The following is a 19,541-nucleotide window of genomic DNA, read 5'->3' on the forward strand; positions in this document are numbered from 1 at the left end:
CGCAGTATATGGGATTTTCCATGATCAGAAATTGAACCCGTGTCCCCTTCATTGGCAGGTGGACCCTGAACCACTGGATCTTTGATCAGGAGACACAAGTAGTCTTTGATCAGGAAGGCTCACCACAGTCTAGACCCAGTAGATCAGTGCTCAAGGAGTACATCATTTTGTAGGCCTTTGGTATCTGTGGTCCATCTCTCACCTGATGTTCTTGGGTTAGTTCATATATTTTCAGGAGTTCTAGATGATGGAACACTAACCAAATTTGAAAGTAATACCAAGACAAGTCATCAAAAATTATGTGTACCGAAAATTGTAGTGAAAGGGTTAGTTTAGTGTTAGTCAGTCATATCTGACTATTTGCGATCCCATGGACTGTAGCCTCTGTCCATGGAATTCTCCAGGGAAGAATACTGGAGTGGGTAGTCATTCTCTTCTGCAGGGGATCTTCCCAATCCAGGGATCAAAGCTGGGTCTCCCACATTGCAGGCGGATTCATCTTTTAAACAAAAGAATCAGTCACTGCACATGACCTGGTGTTGCAATTCTAGGTTTAAATTTCATCCCTATAGGCAGAGACGAACTGATAATCCACACCCCACTGTTGTAAACTCTCTTCCATAATGACTCATGAAAACAAACAAAAAGTGAGAAAATATTTGCACAGAAAGTAAATAACAAATATTAGGACAGTATTCAATATCTTTTGTTGAAATTTCATTTACCTTTTCCCACATTACATTTATGGAGAACTTAGACAAATCACCAAACTTCTTATGCTATTTCTAGAGCTAGTAAGCAGAAAAAAATAATATTTACAGCACACTGAAGATGCTGGAAGCAAGTGGTTTGTGTTGGGTTCTCCTCCCTCCTCCACAAAATTCTTTTTTGGTGTGTTAAAGCTAGATGCAGAGGTCACAAATTCAGGGATAAATTCTATAAATTTCCCAAGTCAAGTAGAAATTAGGGTAAACTAAATTATACCATGTCATTTTCACCTACACAAACCTATGATATGAGCTTTCAGGTTCCATACAAGTTGATTATTTGGGGAAAATGTCTCAGTAGCTAAAAAGGATAACTACTTGCATTAAACATGTATAATCAAAGCACTAGTTTGCTACCCAATGTTCATAGCAGCATTACTTACACTAATCAAGATATGGAAGCAATCTAAGTTCTCATTAACAGATGATGGATAAAGAAGATGTGGTATACATATATACACACAAAATGGGATACTACTTAGCCATAAAAGGAATGAAATTTTACTATTTGCAATAACATCGATGAACCTGGAGGGCACTGTGCTTAGTAAAACAAGTCAGACAGAAAGAGACAAATATGTATGACAAATATGTAAGTGATCACTGTATGTGATCACTTACTTATATGTAGAATCTAAAATATAAAACAAATGAGTGAATATAACAAAACAGAAACAGACTCACAGATACAGAGAATGAGCTAGTGGATATTGGTAGAAAGATGGATGATAAGGTATAAGATAAGGGTAGAGGGTTAAAAGGTACAAACTATTATTATAAAACAAATTAGCTACAAGGATATATTGTATAGCACAGGAAATATAGCCAATATTTAATGATAACTTTAAATAGAGTAAAATCTATAAATGTATTGAATTTCTATATTATATACCTGAAACTAATATAATATGGTAAATCAACTTTAATAAAAAGGAAAACAAAAGATTATATATATGGTAAAAAAATGTATAATCACACAGAATTTAAACAATTGCAATGTGATATATGAAACAATGTTACTCATCAAACAAATGAAAAGATAAAAGGTGAAGGTTTATTTGAACACTTAGCTTGTAACTGTTAAGATTCTCTTTAATTCATGAGGATATTTACCTCCCAAAGATGCTTATCTGCTTTGTGCTTATTGCCACTGATGTGGTTCAGAGCAGGGCACTCTAGAATATGCCACTATCATGTGGATTATTTCAAGCTGAAGACAATTAAGGCCCAGCAGACTCAAGAAGAGCTTTATACCATCCCTTAATTGTGTAAAATAATTTATATAGAGAGCCTGTACCAGGAAGAGTGTTATTATCAACTTTTTTTTATCAATTATTGATAAGAAAGGCCAGGAGACTAACAGAAAAGATTTTCTAAAACTAAAGATTTAAAGAAGGAACTGCAATGAGACAGATAGGAGGAGCAGAGACACTGTATCATCAAAACCCATAACCCTAGGTGGGTGACTCACCAATAGAGAGCTAATTATAATTGCAGAGGTTCTCTCCAAGAAGTGAGGGGTCCAAGCCCCACATCAGGCCTGGGGGTTCTGCACAGGGAAGACAAGCCCCCAGAACTTTGGCTCTGAAGGTCAGCGGGGCCTACTTTTAGAAGAACCAGAGGGTTATGGGAAATTGAGACTCCATCTTAAAGGCACACACAAAATCTCACACACTTTGAGACCCAGGGCAGAAACGGTAACTTGAAAGGATCCGGGTCAGACCCACTTGCTTATCTTGGAATGCCTGCCTCCTGGAGAGGCAGGAGGCAACTGGAACTCACACTGCAGATATAGACACTGGAAGCAGCAACTGTGGAAGCTCTTTCTACCACAAGGACCTGGTGCTGACAAGCACCATTTTGGAGCCCTGCCTCTAGCTTATTAGTATTTGGACCCAGCCCTGCCCATCAGCTGGTCAGCCAGCACCAGCATGCCTCAAGTTAAACAGCTAGCCAGACAGGGACACAGTACTACCCACCAGCAGGTGGGCTCCATTAAGACCCGCAGAAGACCATAGCCACCCCAGGACCTGACCCTGTGTACCAGAGGGCCCAGGACCCAGCCCCACACACCAGTCCTCAGACACTATCCTTGGGACTCCCCCAGGACCCTGCAGCCAGCCATTGAGACCCTGTCTCATGAACCACTTGGCTGATACCAAAGCCTGGACACCCAGGGCCCTATAGCCAGAGATCCCAGGACCCAGCTCCACTCACCAGTGGACCAGAACTAGCCCTTGAACTAGTATCACCCATTAGTGGGCATGCATCAGCCCCAGGACTCCCTGTGCCCTGGCCCCACCCACCACTGGGCAAACACATAAACCTCAGGATACTTAGGGCCCAACAGCCAGACATGCTGGGACCCAACTTTATCCACCAGTGGGCCAGAACTAACCTTGAGACCAGACTTCTACACCAGTGAGCTGGCACTAGCCCCAGGAGTCCCTGGGCATCTGTCCTGATCACTAGCAAGCTGGCACCAGCTCCAGAACTCCTAAGCCCTCAGGCAGAGAACCTAGAACCTAGCTCTGCTCACAGTAGGCTGGGACTGCACAAGGACCCATTCACACTCGCCATGACAACAGTCCCACAGCCAGCCCTATCAGGACCTACCCTACCTACTAGCATGCCAACTGGGAAACCTTGGCCCTCTCAGTCAGTGTCCCCAGGAGCCAGCCCCACCATTAGCAGGGTGACACCAGATCCAGGAACCTGGCCGCACAATCACCCACCTCAGAACCTGGCTCTGCACACCAGTGAGCCAGCACTAGCCCCAGGTCACCTTCCTTCCCTAGGGCTCTGCAGCCAGCTGCCTCATAACCCAGCCCTGACCACCAGTGCCCCCACACAAGGCAGGACCTGGCAACCTATCAGACCAAGGGTCAGTCACACTTACCAGGACACTCACAGTAGTATGCACACCACAATAGAAGGACCTATGCTGCCTACATAAGGGGCAATCCTAGAGCATATAGCTCTAGGGACTAAAGGGGGTTGTTCATAGGATGTCTCCAAGGTTTGGAAACATAATCAACCTTCCAAATACATAGAAATAAAAACAGCAAATCAGGCAAAACGAGGCAAGAAAGGAATATGATCCAAATGAAGGAACAAGGTAAAACCCAAGAAGAAGAGCTAAGGGAAATGGAGATAATCTACCAGTAAAGAGTTCAAAGTAATTATTTTAAATTTTCTCAAAGAACTTGGAAGAAGATTGGATAAATAGAGTGAGAATTTAGAAGTTTTAATGAAGAGTTAGAAAGTATAAAGCAGATCCAGACAATGATGAAAAATACAGTACCTGAAATAAAATATACATTGGAAAAAAATCAAGAGTAGAGTTGATGATACGGAGAAACAGATCAGTGAGCTGGAAGACAGAGTAATGGAAACCACTCAAGCTGAAAAAAGAAATAAGGACTATTTAAGAGACCCCTGGGACAATATCAAGCATACTAATATTCATATTATAGGAGTCTCAGAAGGAGAAGTCCCTTTTGAAGTCCCAGACCCCTACTTTCTTCTCCTTAGCTCATGAATATAAGAAGGTCTCTTATATTTGTGCTCCCCATGTACAAAGTTAAATTAAATCTATTTTTCTCCTCCTAATCTCTCTTTTATTCCAAGGAGATGTCTCAGCCAAGAACCTAGAAGGGTTTAAAATTATTTTTCCTTCCTAACACCTTCCTCACACCATAAAAATCTACTTGTTTTAATTTCACAATGCCACTCTTTTCAATAGCAAAAGGGTTAAAAGCTACTAACAAAATACATAAGGAAGAGACTTATTGGTCACTTTAAACATCAAAAAACAAAGTTTTCCAAGTTGATTGTGAGATTCACAAAATATCTTACACATTTTATCTGTGATTATAGAATTATGGTTGATGTGGGTTTCAAGATATTACTTTATCTAAAATCTTATTTCAAGGTATGTAGAAAATAACATTTGTCTTTTACCTTTTTACTGAAATGAAAACCAATATTCCCTACCCCTAAGCCCTTGGTGGATGTGGTAGGGTATTCACATTTGATTGTTTCTGCTCCAAATCTTTTCTGAGTTTCTGGATATTCAGTGAGATTAATAACTCAGCTCCGTAGGCATCTGTGGTATCTATTTTATGCCCAATCAACATAGTCATGGGATGAAAATCTTGTGCTTGATCTGCATTTACTTTTCTTGTTTTTGTTTTGTGAAATTTTATCTACTGACCAGATAGGATGGGTTTAGGCTTGCTTTATTCCTTTGGGAGTGGTTGTTATGGAGTTTGTAACTTATTGCCAACACTGAGCTGCTTCTACATAAACACCAGACAGTGAGTCTCACATTTTGATTTCCAAGTAGAACATCCTCAAAATATAGGGTGGTCCAAGTCAAGTGAAAGTGTTAGTTGCTCAGTCATGTTTGACTCTTTGTCAGCTTTATCATTCCCTTTCCTCTGAACACTCAAGTGAAAAGGTGGTCAATCACCCTTTGTGCTTCTTCCCTCAGCTCCTATCACCTGGTCTGTGATCACTACCTCTGAAACAGACTCTTGAGAGTCCCTTGGACAGCAAGGAGATCCAACCAGTCCATCCTAAAGGAAATCAGCCCAGAATATTCATTGAAGGACTGATGCTGAAGCTGAATCTCCAATACTTTGGCCACCTGATGCAAAGAACCGACTCACTGGGAAAGATGCTGATGCTGAGAAAGACTGTGGGCAGGAGAAGCGGGCAGCAGAGAGTGAGATGGTTGACTAGCTTCACTGATTCAATGAACATGAGTTTGAGCAAACTCCAGTAGATAGTGAAGGACAGGGAAGCCTGGCGTGCTGCCTTCCATGGGGTCAGAGTCAGACACAATGTAGCAACTGAACAACAATAACAAGTCACTTCTATGTGCTGCATGGTAAGTTGCTTCAGTCCTGTCTGATTCTTTGTGACTCCATGGACTATAGCCTGCCAGGCTCCTCTGTCCATGGGATTTTCCAGGCAAGAATACTGGAGTGGATTGCATTTCCTCCTCCAGGGGATCTTCCTGACCCAGGGATCGAACCTGTATCTCTTAGGTTTTCTGCACTGGCAGGAGTGTTCTTTACCACTAGCACCACTATGGACACTATCAATAGCAAGTCCCTGCGTGTCCTGATAATTATTGTTGTCCAACTCTCACACCCATACATGATTACTGGAAAAACCATAGCTTTGACTATTATGGACCTTTGTTGGCAAAGTGATGTCTCTGCTTTTTAATACGGTGTCTAGTTTTGTCATAGTTTTTCTTCCAAGAAGCAAGTGTCTTTTAATTTCATGGCTGCAGTCACCATCCGCAGTGCTTTTAGAGCCCAAGAAAATAAAGTCTGTTACTGTTTGCATTTTTTCCTCATCTATTTGCCATGAAGTGATGGGAACGGATGCCATGATCTTTGTTTTTTTCACGTTGAGTTTTAAGCCAGGTTTTTCACTCTTCTCTTTCACCTTCATCAAAAGGCTCTTTAGTTCCTCTTTGCTTTCTGCCATAGGGTGGTGTTATCTGTATATCTGAGGTTATTGATATTTCTCCAGGGAATCTTGATTCCAGCTTGAGCTTCATCCAACCTGGCATTTTGCATGGTGTACTCTGCATAGAAGTTAAATAAGCAGGGTGACAACATATAGCCTTGATGTACCCCTTTCCCAATTTTGAACTAGTCCTTATTTCCGTGTCTGATTCTAACTATTACTTCTTGACCTGCATACAGGTTTCTCAGGAATCAGGTAAGGTGGTCTGGTATTCTCATCTCTTTGAGGATTTTCCACAGTTTGTTGTGATCCACACAGTGAAAGGTTATTCCTGACTGTCCAGTAGAAACTATCCTTTTGATAAGCCTAAGGATACTTAGCTCCAAAACTTCTCTAACCTCTCAGATGCCATCTTGTTGCCAGCCAGAGGCCATGCCAAATATTCAAACTGACAAAGAGTCATCCTGCCTTTCCCTACCTCCCTGAAGAATAAGTATTTTCATTATCAAATGGTATACTTAACATCCGAGTTTGAAGTACTTGCCATTAAAGGCCTTCACTAAAGTCAAGAGCTACCTCAAGGTTGAGGAGGTTAACCTGAACAAGAAGTCATCAAAGCAACCAACAATAAAGATGGAAAGCATTTTTTAGTTGTCTTGAAAGCTTTCAGCATTCTGCTTCATGATCAAGAAAAATAAGAGGATGTTAATGTTTCTTCTTAAAGAACAAATGTCTAGCAGAACTACAGACTTATGGAAGCCCTGCTTGAAACAGGGCATGAGGCTACTATGATGTTCAAAAAAAAAAAAATAGGATGGCCCTTGTCCTATTGGATGTCACCATCTTATAGCTGGGAATAATTCAAAGGCCCAAGTAACTATAATAGAAGACACAAAAAGTGTGGATGAAATAAGGTGACCAAGAGTTCAGAAGAGAAAATGCTAATGGTCAAGGACTAGCTTTAGATTTTGTTTTCTCTTATAAATCCTGAAAGATTTAATTTACTTAAAAAAATTTTTGTTTTGCTTTCAGCACAGTTTTATTTATTTATTTTTAAAATATAGCAGTGTGTACTTTAAAAAAGAAAAGGAACTTATTTTGGGCAACACTGGTTCTAGATAACAAGTTTTTGGGCACCATAGCTCCAATTTCTCATTCCTTTTCTCCTTTTAAAATTGAACCTAGGGGCTTTCTGGGTGGCTCAGTGGTAAAAAAAAGATCCCACATGCCTCAGAGCAAATAAGCCCATGCTCTACAACTACTGAGCATGTGCTTCAGAGCCCAGGAGTCACAGCTACTGAGCCTGTGTGCCACAAATAACAAGGCCCACATGCCCTAGAGCCCAAGCTCCACAATAAGAGAAGCCATTGCAATGAGAAGCCTACACACTGCAACAAAGAGTAGCCCTGACTTAACCACAGCTAGAGAAAAGCCCACGCAGAAATGAAGACCCAGCACAGCCAAAAATAAATAAAGAAATAAATAAAATCATTTAAAAAAATTCGAACCTAGTCTTATTGCATGTCCATTTTTCACCTCTTTGGTGTTTAATGTCTCTTCATGTCATTGGCAAAATAATAATCTTTCAAAACCCTATAGCTTTTGCCTGTGTCTCTTAGAATGTTTGCTCCAAGGGATGCCAGCTGCTATGTAAGAAATCTGAGTACTTTGAAATTGCTATGCTGTGAGGAAGCCCATGCTAGTCATGTGGAGAGATTGGGTAGAAAAAGAAACTCTCTGCCACCATCTGAGACACACCAAGTAAGAACTGCCCTAATGAGCGCGTCAAGCCCAAACCTCTAGAAGATAATAAATTGTTGCTTTAACCACTAAACCATCATCATCACCATCATTATCATCATCATCTTGCAGAAGTGCTGCTATCCACTCCCTCTGATCCTGAACCTAAGAAGCTAAGCTAGAGAAAGTATTAATAACAAAGTCAGACAAATGGCTCCATTACAAACTAATGATTGCCAGCCTCAACAGACATTCCTAGTGTTCTCTGCTTAATTTCCTCTTTCATTGTTATAATTATTTTTGCTGTAGAACAAACCATTCCAAAATTTGGTGGCTTAAAACAACCATTTTATTATCTCTCTAGTTCTGTTGGTTGACCGGGTTCAGCTGGGAGGTTCTTGCTCAGAGTTTCTCATGCAGTTGTCATCAGCTGGCAGCTGGGGCTAGAGTTGGCTGAAAGGCTGACTGGACCAGATATCCAAGATGGCTTCTCTACTTGCAGGTCTGGCATCTTAGCTGGGATAACAGAAACAGCTCAGGCATCTCTCTCCTTTCAAGGACTTCTTCAGATAGGTAGCTTGAGCTTCATCCTGGCATGCTGGTCTAAGTTGGCTGGCTTCCCTAGAAGAGACTACTTTTAATCTACCATGATAATCTACTTCAGTGAAATAGTTTTTCAAAGAGAAGAAAGGAAACAAGCTCTGATAAGATGTATGGGTTTAGGAGGGGTTTGATCGGAGAGCAGATTATCAGGACCCATTTACTCTATATTAGTATCTTCTGCCCTCTCCTGCTTCCCAAAACATACATTTGCAAAGAGAAATTATCTCCTCTCCTTATTCCTTGTATTGCAGCCTTCACTTCACTTTTCCTGTTGTCTGAAAATTATCAATTATAGATTTGAGTTTAAAACTATCCTTTTTGGAATGTGTAAACTCCTCTGAAAATTTGTGGAACATTTCACAGTAATTGACTTTCAGTGATGTATTAGCTATCTTTTCCTCAAAATTCGGTGTTGTTAAAGTTTTTTATATCCCATTTTTTGTGGATCAGTAATTTAGAAGCAGCTTAGTTAAGTGGTTCTGATTCCAGGTCTCACAGAAGGCTACAGCAAAATGTTATCTGGGCTATATGTAGTCTTCTGAAGGCTCAGCTGGGGCTGAAAGATTCATTTCCAAGATGGAATGCTTGAATAATTCTAGTTATAGGTGGGAACCTCAGATCTTTCCCAGAAGGACCTCTCTAGGAATTGCTTTACTGTTCTCATGACATGGTGGCTGCCTTCTGACAAAGTAAGCAGTCCAGGAGAGAGTAAGGTGGAGGTCACAGTGTTTTTTGTGACCTAAGTGTTATAATTTGTCCTCTTTCATTTCCATAATTCTATTGGTCACAGAGGTTGGCCTTAATGAGGGAGAGTATGAATAACAAGAATATGAATAACAGGAGATGGGGTGTCATTGGGGGTCATTTGAGAAACTGAGCTCTGTTAAGCCAAGGAAAAGATAATATTGGGAGAAAAGAAGAGACAAAGGGGATATGTAATACTGGAACCAGGAGCATTTTGAGGAAAAGTGAAGTAATAATTTGGGTACTGAAGCTGAGAATGAGGTCTCTACGTCTCATTCCGAGAGCTTATATTCCTGACACATCTTGTGAAGCTAAGAGGTAAAAGAGAAGTGAGAAAAATGACCAATTTTTTTTCTTTCCAAGTTACTCCTGCACTAACAACAGGAGACAAACTTAAAAGGTCATTTTCAATTTCTTGGCTGAGCTACAAGGGGAATATTTCTCCTGAATATTTAATTGGTTTTATGAGACAGAAGGATATTTTAAGCTTCTAACAAGAAATTGGGGTTGCCTAAATGATATCTTTATTCAGCAAGGACACAGTCTTCCAGGAAGTTTACTTTTGCCAATATAATTAGTAGTTACTTTACAGGACAATAATGTCCAGGTTTCATGCTGGGATGAAAGGAGGTGATTTTCCAGTTAGTGTTAATTGAAAATTGAAGCAAAGGGAACATTGCAGTCAAAACAGGAAGGGAAAAAACATTGTATTGTGGCAAGAACCTTACAGCTTTGTTCTTTTATAACATGTAGGGAAGCAAAGAGTTTCTAAGCTACTTTCATCACAGCCAAATTTCTTGGAAAAATGCCCTCTGCGTGCTGTTTCTACTTTACCTCCCCAATACCTCTGGCCTGGCTTTTGCCCCCATTATTTCTTCAGACCTGCTTTCACTGTGGTTAACAACAGCCTCCTTATTGCCTGATCTGATGGACATTTTTCTGTTTTTGAACTTACTGATTTCTAAGCAGCAAAAACCCAGTTAAGCACCCTACTATTTCTGGAAATACTCTCCTCCTGATTTCTAGGATGTAATTTTCTCCTTGTTTGCTCAGCAAACAACCATCTCCTTGTTTGCTATCTATATAAGTTGTTTTTTCACCATCCAGTCTCTAAATGTTGGAGTTCTTGATCATTTCTCTTGTCTTTCTGAGCTCTTTCTGCATAATCTTTTTCAATACCTTGGCTCTGACACCATCTAGACGCCAACAATGTCAACATTAATATTTCCAGTCATCATCTCTTCCTAGAACTCAAGATTCCTATATCTAACTGCCTTCTTGGTATTTCAACTAGGGAATTTCAGAGACATGACAGTGTGTCTCCTGCTGCTTTTGGTTCCTCACCTCCAACCTGCTGCCCCAGCCTAAGCCTTACCTGTCTTGTAAATGACATCATCTCACATTTAGACACTTTGGTGAGAAACTTCAGTACATCTTGATGCATCCTTCTTTTCACTCTCTAAATTCAGTTCTTCAGAAGTGCTGTTGATTTTATCAACCTATCCTTTATTAGTCAGTTTTCATTCCAATCCCAAAGAAAGGCAATGCCAAAGAATGCTCAAACTACCGCACAACTGCACTCATCTCACATGCTAGTAAAGTAATGCTCAAAATTCTCCAAGCCAGGCTTCAACAATACGTGAACCGTGAACTTTCAGATGTTCAAGCTGGTTTTAGAAAAGGCAGAGGAACCAGAGATCAAATTGCCAACATCCGCTGGATCATCAAAAAAGCAAGAGAGTTCCAGAAAAACATCTATTTCTGCTTTATTGACTATGCCAAAGCCTTTGACTGTGTGGATCACAAGAAACTGTGGAAAATTCTGAAAGAGATGGGAATACCAGACCACCTGACCTGCCTCTTGAGAAACCTGTATGCAGGTCAGGAAGCAATAGTTAGAACTGGACATGGAACAACAGACTGGTTCCAAATAGGAAAAGGAGTACGTCAAGGCTGTATATTGTCACCCTGCTTATTTAACTTATATGCAGAGTACCTCATGAGAAACGCTGGGCTGGAAGAAACACAAGCTGGAATCAAGATTGCCGGGAGAAATATCAATAACCTCAGATATGCAGATGACACCACCCTTATGGCAGAAAGTGAAGAAGAACTAAAGAGCCTCTTGATGAAGGTGAAAGAGGAGAGTGAAAAAGTTGGCTTAAAGCTCAACATTCAGAAAACTAAGATCATGGCATCTGGTCCCATCACTTTATGGCAAATAGATGGGGAAACAGTGGAAACAGTGTCAGACTTTATTTTTGGGGGCTCCAAAATCACTGCGGATGGTGATTGCAGCCATGAAATTAAAAGACGCTTACTCCTTGGAAGGAAGGTTATGACCAACCTAGATGGCATATTGAAAAGCAGAGACATCACTTTGCCAACAAAGGTCTGTCTAGTCAAGGCTATGGTTTTTCCAGTGGTCATGTATGGATGTGAGAGTTGGACGGTGAAGAAAGCTAAGCGCCGCAGAATTGATGCTTTTGAACTGTGATGTTGGAGAAGACTCTTGAGAGTCCCTTGGACAGCCAGGAGATCCAACCAGTCCATCCTAAAGGAGATCAGTCCTGGGTGTTCATTGGAAGGACTGATGTTGAAGCTTAAACTCCAATACTTTGGCCACCTCATGCAAAGAGTTGACTCATTGGAAAAGACCCTAATGCTGGGAAGGATTAGGGGCAGGAGGAGAAGGGGATGACAGAGGATGAGATGGCTGTATGGCATCACCGACTCAATGGACATGGGTTTGGGTAGACTCCGGGAGTTGGTGACGGACAGGGAGGCCTGCCTGGCATGCTGCGATTCATGGGGTCGCAAAGAGTCGGACACGACTGAGCGACTGAACTGAACTGATCTTTTATTACCACCCAATCTCCTTGGCCTATCCAACCCATTCTCTACACAGACAATAGATGCATCTTAAAATAAAAATTTGTTCATGTTATGATCTATTTAACACTGCTCAATGGATTCCTACTACATCCAGAATTAAATATAAACTTGCAGTGCCCTCCAAGCTTCTTAGGACTTCACTCCTACTCACTTTTCAAGCTTGTTTCAGAGTACTCTCTTTGGCTCATTACACCAGCCTGTCCTGCTTCAGGGCCTTTGAATATGCTGTTTATTCTACCTAGGAGGTCTTCCCATACTTTTCTTATTCTGGCTCTTTCTCTTCCTGTAGGTGTTAGCTGAATATTGTCTACTCGACTTCCCTTGACTATCTTACCTGATGTATGCCTCTTTGTTCCCTTTATTCTCTTTTTAGCAGCTTTTTCCTGTCCATCATCACAGTTATTCCCATAGTTATAATGTCAGCCCTACTTTTCCACAAAGGAGGGCTTTGGGAGTCTTTAATGCAACTTGTTAGATTTGCAACAAATCAGAGGCTACATAAACAATGAACTGCTTCTCTCCTAACTAGGGCTTCTGCTGGATGTGACCAATCCCACACAATAGCACCCATATATATGAAAATGGATCAGGTTACTCAGCATCTAAAACCAAAATTAAGGACACTCTTGGGACCCCTTCAGTGAAAAGTATTTAGCTAAACCGTTTCTGTTTTACTGTGGTCATGGCCCTCTGTGACATAGATGCAGTCAACCTAACATGCAGGGGCTAGAAGGAATTTCTCACAACATCTCATTTCCTGTGTTTCTCATTGCAGTTTATCATTGTTCTCTTTTTCCCTTCTCTAAGACCAACATCCCATGAGGTGGGCATTGTCTTGATGGAGCAGGAAAAGAAGGTTTGAACTCAAATTCTTCTGTATGAGCACATGAATGAAACTCCAGATTAGATCTTGGCACTTTAAAATTCTTACATTCATAGAGAATATCAACATTAGGAGACTATAGCCTTTAAAGTAAAGCATCTCACTTTTATATCTATGGCAAAATTTTGTGTCATGTACACTGAGATGAAAATTGGTCTCCTAATAATTGTGCAATTGAAGTTGTCATTTACCTGGCTAAAACTTACTCAGGAATTTTCACTCTGTTCTAATACCTTAAACAGCTATGTCACAAATTACCAGCAAGTTTTAAGTGGAATTTAATCCACTGAAACTCCTACTTTCCAACATTCATAAAAGCCATAAATCACCTTTGTCAAGTTACGGCTCCTGAAATTCTAGCTCACAAAGGGGCCTGTATTTTGTTAAGTGAATTCAAATCATCCTCCAAGGAACCAAAAATGTTTCAAGTCTTTAAAAATAAATCATAAAACATGTGGATAGATAAAATTCCCTGGGAAGAAATCCACTTTGCAGGGAATAGGTCTGTACTGGAAAATCTTCTTCACACAACTAAAATGATCTTTGCATATAAAGAATGAGTCACCAGATACCACAAGGGTCAAAGGTCCCAGGCTCATCTGTTCCTGAGGAAACCATGAGGAGGAAATGTGCCCAGATGTTCATTTTTTTTTTTTCTATGAGGAATAAAGCTTATTTCAGAGCTAAAATATCTTTTGTATTTTCTCCTGACAGTTTAAAATAGTCTCTAATCAAGACTCAATTAAAAATTTTAAATGATACCTGAGAAGTATTTTTGTTTGGTTTCTTAAACTATAAGGATCAGATGATTGGGCTAAGAGATTGTCCTGAACCATCCAAGAATGTTGTATCTGTTAAGACCATTTCCTTGGCTGCTTCTAAAAGGAGTTTATACTGAGCCCTGTATTGAGTTGCCCAGCTTAACTTCTAAGGAGAAATTTATACCAGTTCCATCTCTAATTCACAGTGTCTGCTAAACTTCTGGAAGAAATTTTGAGATGCCACTAACTATAAGATATTGCTCTCCTTTTATTGCTCAACAAATGCAGGCAGGATGCATTTCTGCTCTCAATGAGTCAACCCTGAGCTTGGTGCCTTCTCCTTTAATTGGGTCCTGTGGTCATGATCTTCAAATACCTCCACTTTCGGGAAGTAAAGCCCAACACACAACTGAAATATTTCAAAGTTGGAAGGGACCTAAGAGATTACTTCCTCAATGTTCTCATTTTTTAGAAAAATTATTGATCAGTCTTTTACTTTGGAGTTGATAAAACAGAGCAGAACTTTCTTAAATTCTCAATAAATGACAATTAAGAAGTGATCATCAGATATACATTTTAGAGGGGAAATCTGAAAGAAAGGAATTAATTTTCTTACTCTGAAGTATACCTGGCAGTCATAACCCAGGAAAAAACCCAATGATGATAATTTTGTACCCCAAGGTTTTAACTGGCACTGCTAGCAATTGTTCTTAGTGGTACAAATACTTAGTAAAACTCAACTCTTTCTGGGGTGACATATATTCCCTCTTACCGTGACAAGGTGACACTATCAAAACGCTCCATTTTTTTTCCCTCTTAGCTGATTAGCTGTAATGAAAAATGTATGTTGGTTTGACCCTCCTCCCTTTTCTGTGTTCTTTCTTTACCTCAGTAACCCCTTCCAAAGCCTGTTCTTGAATAAATCCACTTTATCATAAATACCTGATTGTGGTTTCTGACAACAATCAGGGGCATGTGTATTTTAGCAGGAAGAAACACTTCAGGCAAAAATAATGAATCTCTAATTGTGGAATCTGCAAAACTCTCATTTTAAAGAGAAGTCTGAGGCTCTAAGAGGCCAAGGAGATATGGCTGAAGGCACCGTGCTGGCTGATGGTGAGCTGAAGTTGGAGCTCTTGGCTTCCTGTCCCACATCACTCCCCTCTCTTTCTGTCTGCAAGTCTTGTCATGCAGCATCGACCAAAAAATATACTTGGGATTTCATGAAACTGGAGGACTTACCTAGAGAACCCTTCCAGATAATGATGTCAGGCCCATATGTACTAAATTTCTCTCTTTAAGAAATACACAGTTCCCACAACTTCTGTGAACAACCACTAACATGATTTTGCATTTCTGCCACAGGAAATATTGAAAAATATTTTCAATTCTGTGGAGCAGTTTTTGTAATGGACTTTTGATAACCGTCTGCTTAAAAAAAAAAAAAAAGAGCTTAACTGACTCCACTTATAATTCAAGTTCAGTGTTTTGGATCCTTAAGGGCAGCCACGTTTGTTTTAGGACCCTCAAGAGGTTCCTGATCTTCAGATTATGGAGCCCAGCAGCCTGCCAAGCCTGAGGGGTCTGCCTCTCTCTCCTCTGCCTTTGACCAACACACAGTTTGGCAGCCTCTCTGCCACTTCCTCTGCTCCAATATCACTACAACTCTCAAGGTCTGTAGAGGTATCAGATTTCATTACATTGTTGAGGAAAACTTAGACCACATAAAAAGGAAGCCATTTAAAGTGAGCCTATGTAAGAATTTTCCTCTGGCTCAAAGGAAAACTTTCCAAAAAGTTTAATTCTTCACTGGGATTTCTTTTTGACACACCCTAGTTCATAAACCTACCCCACCAACTCATCTTCCACTCTTTGTAAAAGATGCTTGTTCGCTGCCATGCATAGCTCTTCCGTTAGTTCAAAACCCCAGGCCCTGCCCTGAGGACTTAGTTTTGGTCATTGTCAGTGTTCTTCCCTGAGTGGTACATGGTCCTGAGGCTTATTTATTTTGCCTGGGTCAATACACTGGGGGCGTAAGTGCCAGCTTATGGTTTTGGTATTCCAGGTCCCTTTGAAGAGTTCAGAATGGACATGGAGCCCCAAGTCCTAACCTTGAACTCCAGTCTCCCTACCAGTGTAGTTGCAGAGAAAAATCTCTATTTCCTGCTTTCCCATAAGGGAACTGAAGGCTCATACACACATAAACATAAATACACAGTCTCCCAATGACAGATGTTAATTGTTCCTATAGCCTAAACCCAAAAGGGGGAAATAAACCATTTTCCCAACATGCTCTGTAATTCTCTCTCTGATGAACATAAAATTTCACATTTCTGTATAAAGTAGTATTCATTCCTTTCCTTAATCTTCCTTCCCCTTGCAAATTGTTTTCTCAGGACTATTTAGAAAATGGAAGAACTGTTGCATTTCTCAACAACTGCTCTCACTTGATAGCTAAAGCTCTGAATGAATATGTATGTGTGTGTATGCGTGTAGTTATTACTTTAGACTATTTGTGCTACACACATTTTATTTCCTGCTTTTTAAAAAAAGTCTTGTGACCCGATGCTGCTTTCGAAGTATCCATTATTCAGAGAAAATATTCATAGTCATCAGATTCCCGCATTCACTATTGTGAATGTACTGGAGAGGTTTCACAAGAAGTAGCAGAGATGATAGCAGTGTGTACACCATAGAATTATCAGGAAGTTTCAATGAATTCATTATTGTACAAGCATGCATATATATCCTAAAAATGTAGTGTTAAGCATGGTACCTGGCACATAGCAAGTACCCTATACTTACTATTATTATTACTTCCCTGGTGGCTCAGACAATGAAGAATCTGCCTGCAATGTGGGAGACCCAGGTTTGATCCTTGGATAGGGAAGATCCCTGGAGAAGGGAATGGCAACCCACTCCAGTATTCTTGCCTAGAGAATTTTATGGACAGAGAAGACTGGCAGGCTGCAGTCCATGGGATCACAGAGTCGAACACAAATGAGCGATTGACACTTTCACTTTCATGTATATACATATCTATGGTCTCCACATGAGATTTCAGTTTTTTAAAATACCACTGCTTACAAACTGAAAATCTCAGTTCTGGATCGAGCATCAAACTACAGGTTGAAGACAGTCCCAGATATTGTCCAATAAAAACTTTTGTTCCTCTGAGGAACACGTGCTTAAGGAAAACGCATTGTCTTCCATCATGTAAATCAGCCAAGGATTTTTCAAAGCCATGTGAATCACTGACATCTGTGATGCACTTCTGATACACTGGATACATTGATAATGTATTCTCTAAAACACCCTCATTAGAAAGGCTGTAGCATCATCAATGCCATTTTACAGTTGGGAAACATAAAGTTAACTTAGGCAACAGTGTGGATTAATGGTTCACAGGTTGAGAAATCCAGAGGCAGGCTGGCTTCAGAGGCAACTGGTGCAGGTGTAGTTTGAACCAGTGACTCAATGAGTGATTATTTCTCTCCTCCTCTTTCCTAGGTTGGCTATAATCTCAGCAAACTTCTCATCATTTTAAGGATAACTCAAAGTCCACATGCTTCCTTGTTCACATTCAGTGACAGAGACTATCTCTTCTGGTAGATCTGGAAAATTAGGAAAGCTTCATTTTTCAATGTCTTCATCAGACCTCTTCTCATTACTTCATTGCCCTAATTCAGAAATCACGTGGCCTGGGGATGGAGGAGCTGATGGGCTTTTCCAGATGCTTTACACCTGAGGCTTAGCAGGGACTAAGTCGCCCCAAAATTGCACTGTAAAAATAGGGGAGGGAATTTCTCAGAAGTTCAGAGTTGTTGCTGGTCTTTATGCTGGGAAGCAGGTTCTTAGGTGGAGGCTGACGTGCATGTTCCTAGGGAGTGCCCTAGTGAGCAGCACCCTTGCAAATGGAGTGAAAAAAGCAGGGTTGGGCAGGGGAAGAAGCTGGGCTTTGGAGAAGTCTCAACAAGTGCTGTGGCGGACTCTGCAGGGAGCTCTAGAGCTGGGTGATCCTTCACAAGGGTCTGGCGCTGGAGCAAGGTGGGTGGGAATGAGGTGCTCAGGCTTTCATACCAGTCGCCCCCCCACCCCATCCCACCCCACGCCCCATAAACCACATATTGTTTGTGAGATGCCCAGGAAGGAAGGAAGCATGCCCCTGAGGGAGCTGGCTCTTTTTAGGAGAAGGTGATTTCAGGAGAGGGCCCCAGCTGTTAGCTGACAACACTTCCAGCAGCTAAGTCCTTTTGGCTTGAGGAAGAAACTGAGAAGTGCCTCCCAGAAATCCTGAAGCCGTTGCGGCAAAGGAAACAAGTCACCCAACTCGGAGCAGCAAAGCCCAGGTCTGCACGTAGCTTTGTAGACAGCGCTGCCCCAGCTCCCAGCTATTTGCTTAGTTTGGTGTGTGTTGATTTCCACACACTGACTGCTGTGGAGCATTTCTGGAAAGAATCCTGGGTACACAGTATCTAAGAGTCAGCTGCCTGTCCATGCGTGTCATGTGAGTAACTATGGGGGCTGAATATGAGGAGGAAAGCAGTGTTGCTACATCTCATTAGGTGGTTAGGAAGACGGAATGTCTGTCCAGATTCTTAGCAGAGAACTGTCCGGTTTGAACAAATGAGGGGTGTGACAATCTTGGGAAGGTAACTACAACGTCACTACAGTGATGAATATTCTGCTGAACCAGCACAGTCAGGAAAGAGAAATACTGCAAATCAGTGATGGTCTTCATGATCTTACAAAGTGAGATGATCCCTTCTACATTGTGATGCAAAGTTCACTGTGCGCACATGTAAATTTTTTAATTACAGCCTCCTTCTGGCGAGTATGCTAAATTATTTTATTTCTGACAAAATAATCAAAATCCTACCAATATTAAGTTCATGAATTTAGCCATTTTATTTCACATATTATAGGTGTTCATTGACAGTGAAATTAAAAACACACCTGTTAAAAGAAAATACCTTGGCAACTTTGGAAGACCCAAAGTGAGGGTGAAACCCTGACCCCGCTTTAGAACATTGGTCCATGGAAACGGCATCCAATAAACTACTTAATCATGTCTGGTTCCCATGGCAACAGCCACTGAAGCAGCTTCATTGAATAAGACTGAATGTGATCAACTGCCAACATGGAAATATAAATCCTCCCCTATTCTCTCTGTTTTTCAGCATTTTCCTCTCCCGCATGTTCTGTGTTACAAAGCAGGGCTTGGTACACTGCCTGTATCTCCCTCCTCCTACACTCACCATATTTCATTGGCAAAGCCCCCCTCTACACTGTATATCTACACTGTGTTTTCAACACAGAACACTGAAATGGGGGAGGGGAATATTTCATACTTTCTAAAACACTAGGAAAGTAAATAGAAATAGCTCAGATAGTTCCTCACCCATGCGTGTCCCTTGCTAAGAGCTCAGTTTTTCTTTCAATCAGTAATGTCTTTTTGTGTTGGAATCAAGTAAAAGCATAATTGTGTTCAGGAGCAAGACAGATTTCCTAAGTAAGAGCGAAGCTATTTTTAGAGGATTTCGGAGGGTGGTGATGGGGGAAGATCTTGGAATCCATCTAAACTTAGATTCAGCTTTTGGAACAGTACGTCTCATGGGGTGCACTGCACAAACATTTCATCTGGCTTATTATAAACTTCCT

At 40.9% G+C, this 19,541-nt stretch overlaps 1 protein-coding gene and 2 long non-coding RNA genes across 5 annotated transcripts in view; 2 read left to right on the forward strand and 1 right to left on the reverse strand.

The window, feature by feature from the left end:
- Nucleotides 1-3,266, reverse strand: part of GPCPD1 (glycerophosphocholine phosphodiesterase 1) — an 85,955-nt gene extending 82,689 nt beyond the window's left edge. For 2 of the 3 annotated variants that reach the window (XM_081556415.1, XM_081556410.1), the window contains exon 1: nt 3,166-3,266. The gene's annotated coding sequence lies outside the window, so the exon portion shown is untranslated. Of the gene's footprint in view, nt 1-2,238; nt 2,372-3,165 lie in introns of all 3 variants that reach the window. The other variant, XM_081556412.1, reaches the window with a different exon arrangement.
- LOC145532088 (uncharacterized) lies at nt 2,552-6,127 on the forward strand. Its single transcript, XR_014072980.1, has 2 exons — nt 2,552-3,945; nt 5,263-6,127. It is a non-coding gene; the product is annotated as an uncharacterized LOC145532088 (long non-coding RNA).
- Nucleotides 6,128-18,269: 12,142 nt separating this feature from the next.
- The window catches only part of LOC145532092 (uncharacterized), a 49,194-nt gene continuing 47,922 nt past the window's right edge, over nt 18,270-19,541 (forward strand). Inside the window, exon 1 of the long non-coding RNA XR_014072985.1 lies at nt 18,270-18,387. This is a non-coding gene — a long non-coding RNA (uncharacterized LOC145532092). The remainder of the gene's footprint in view (nt 18,388-19,541) is intronic.

This window comes from Giraffa tippelskirchi, chromosome 13, assembly GCF_054371585.1.
Source record: "Giraffa tippelskirchi isolate mGirTip1 chromosome 13, T2T-mGirTip1v1.2.pri, whole genome shotgun sequence".
Taxonomy (NCBI): Eukaryota; Metazoa; Chordata; class Mammalia; order Artiodactyla; family Giraffidae; genus Giraffa; species Giraffa tippelskirchi.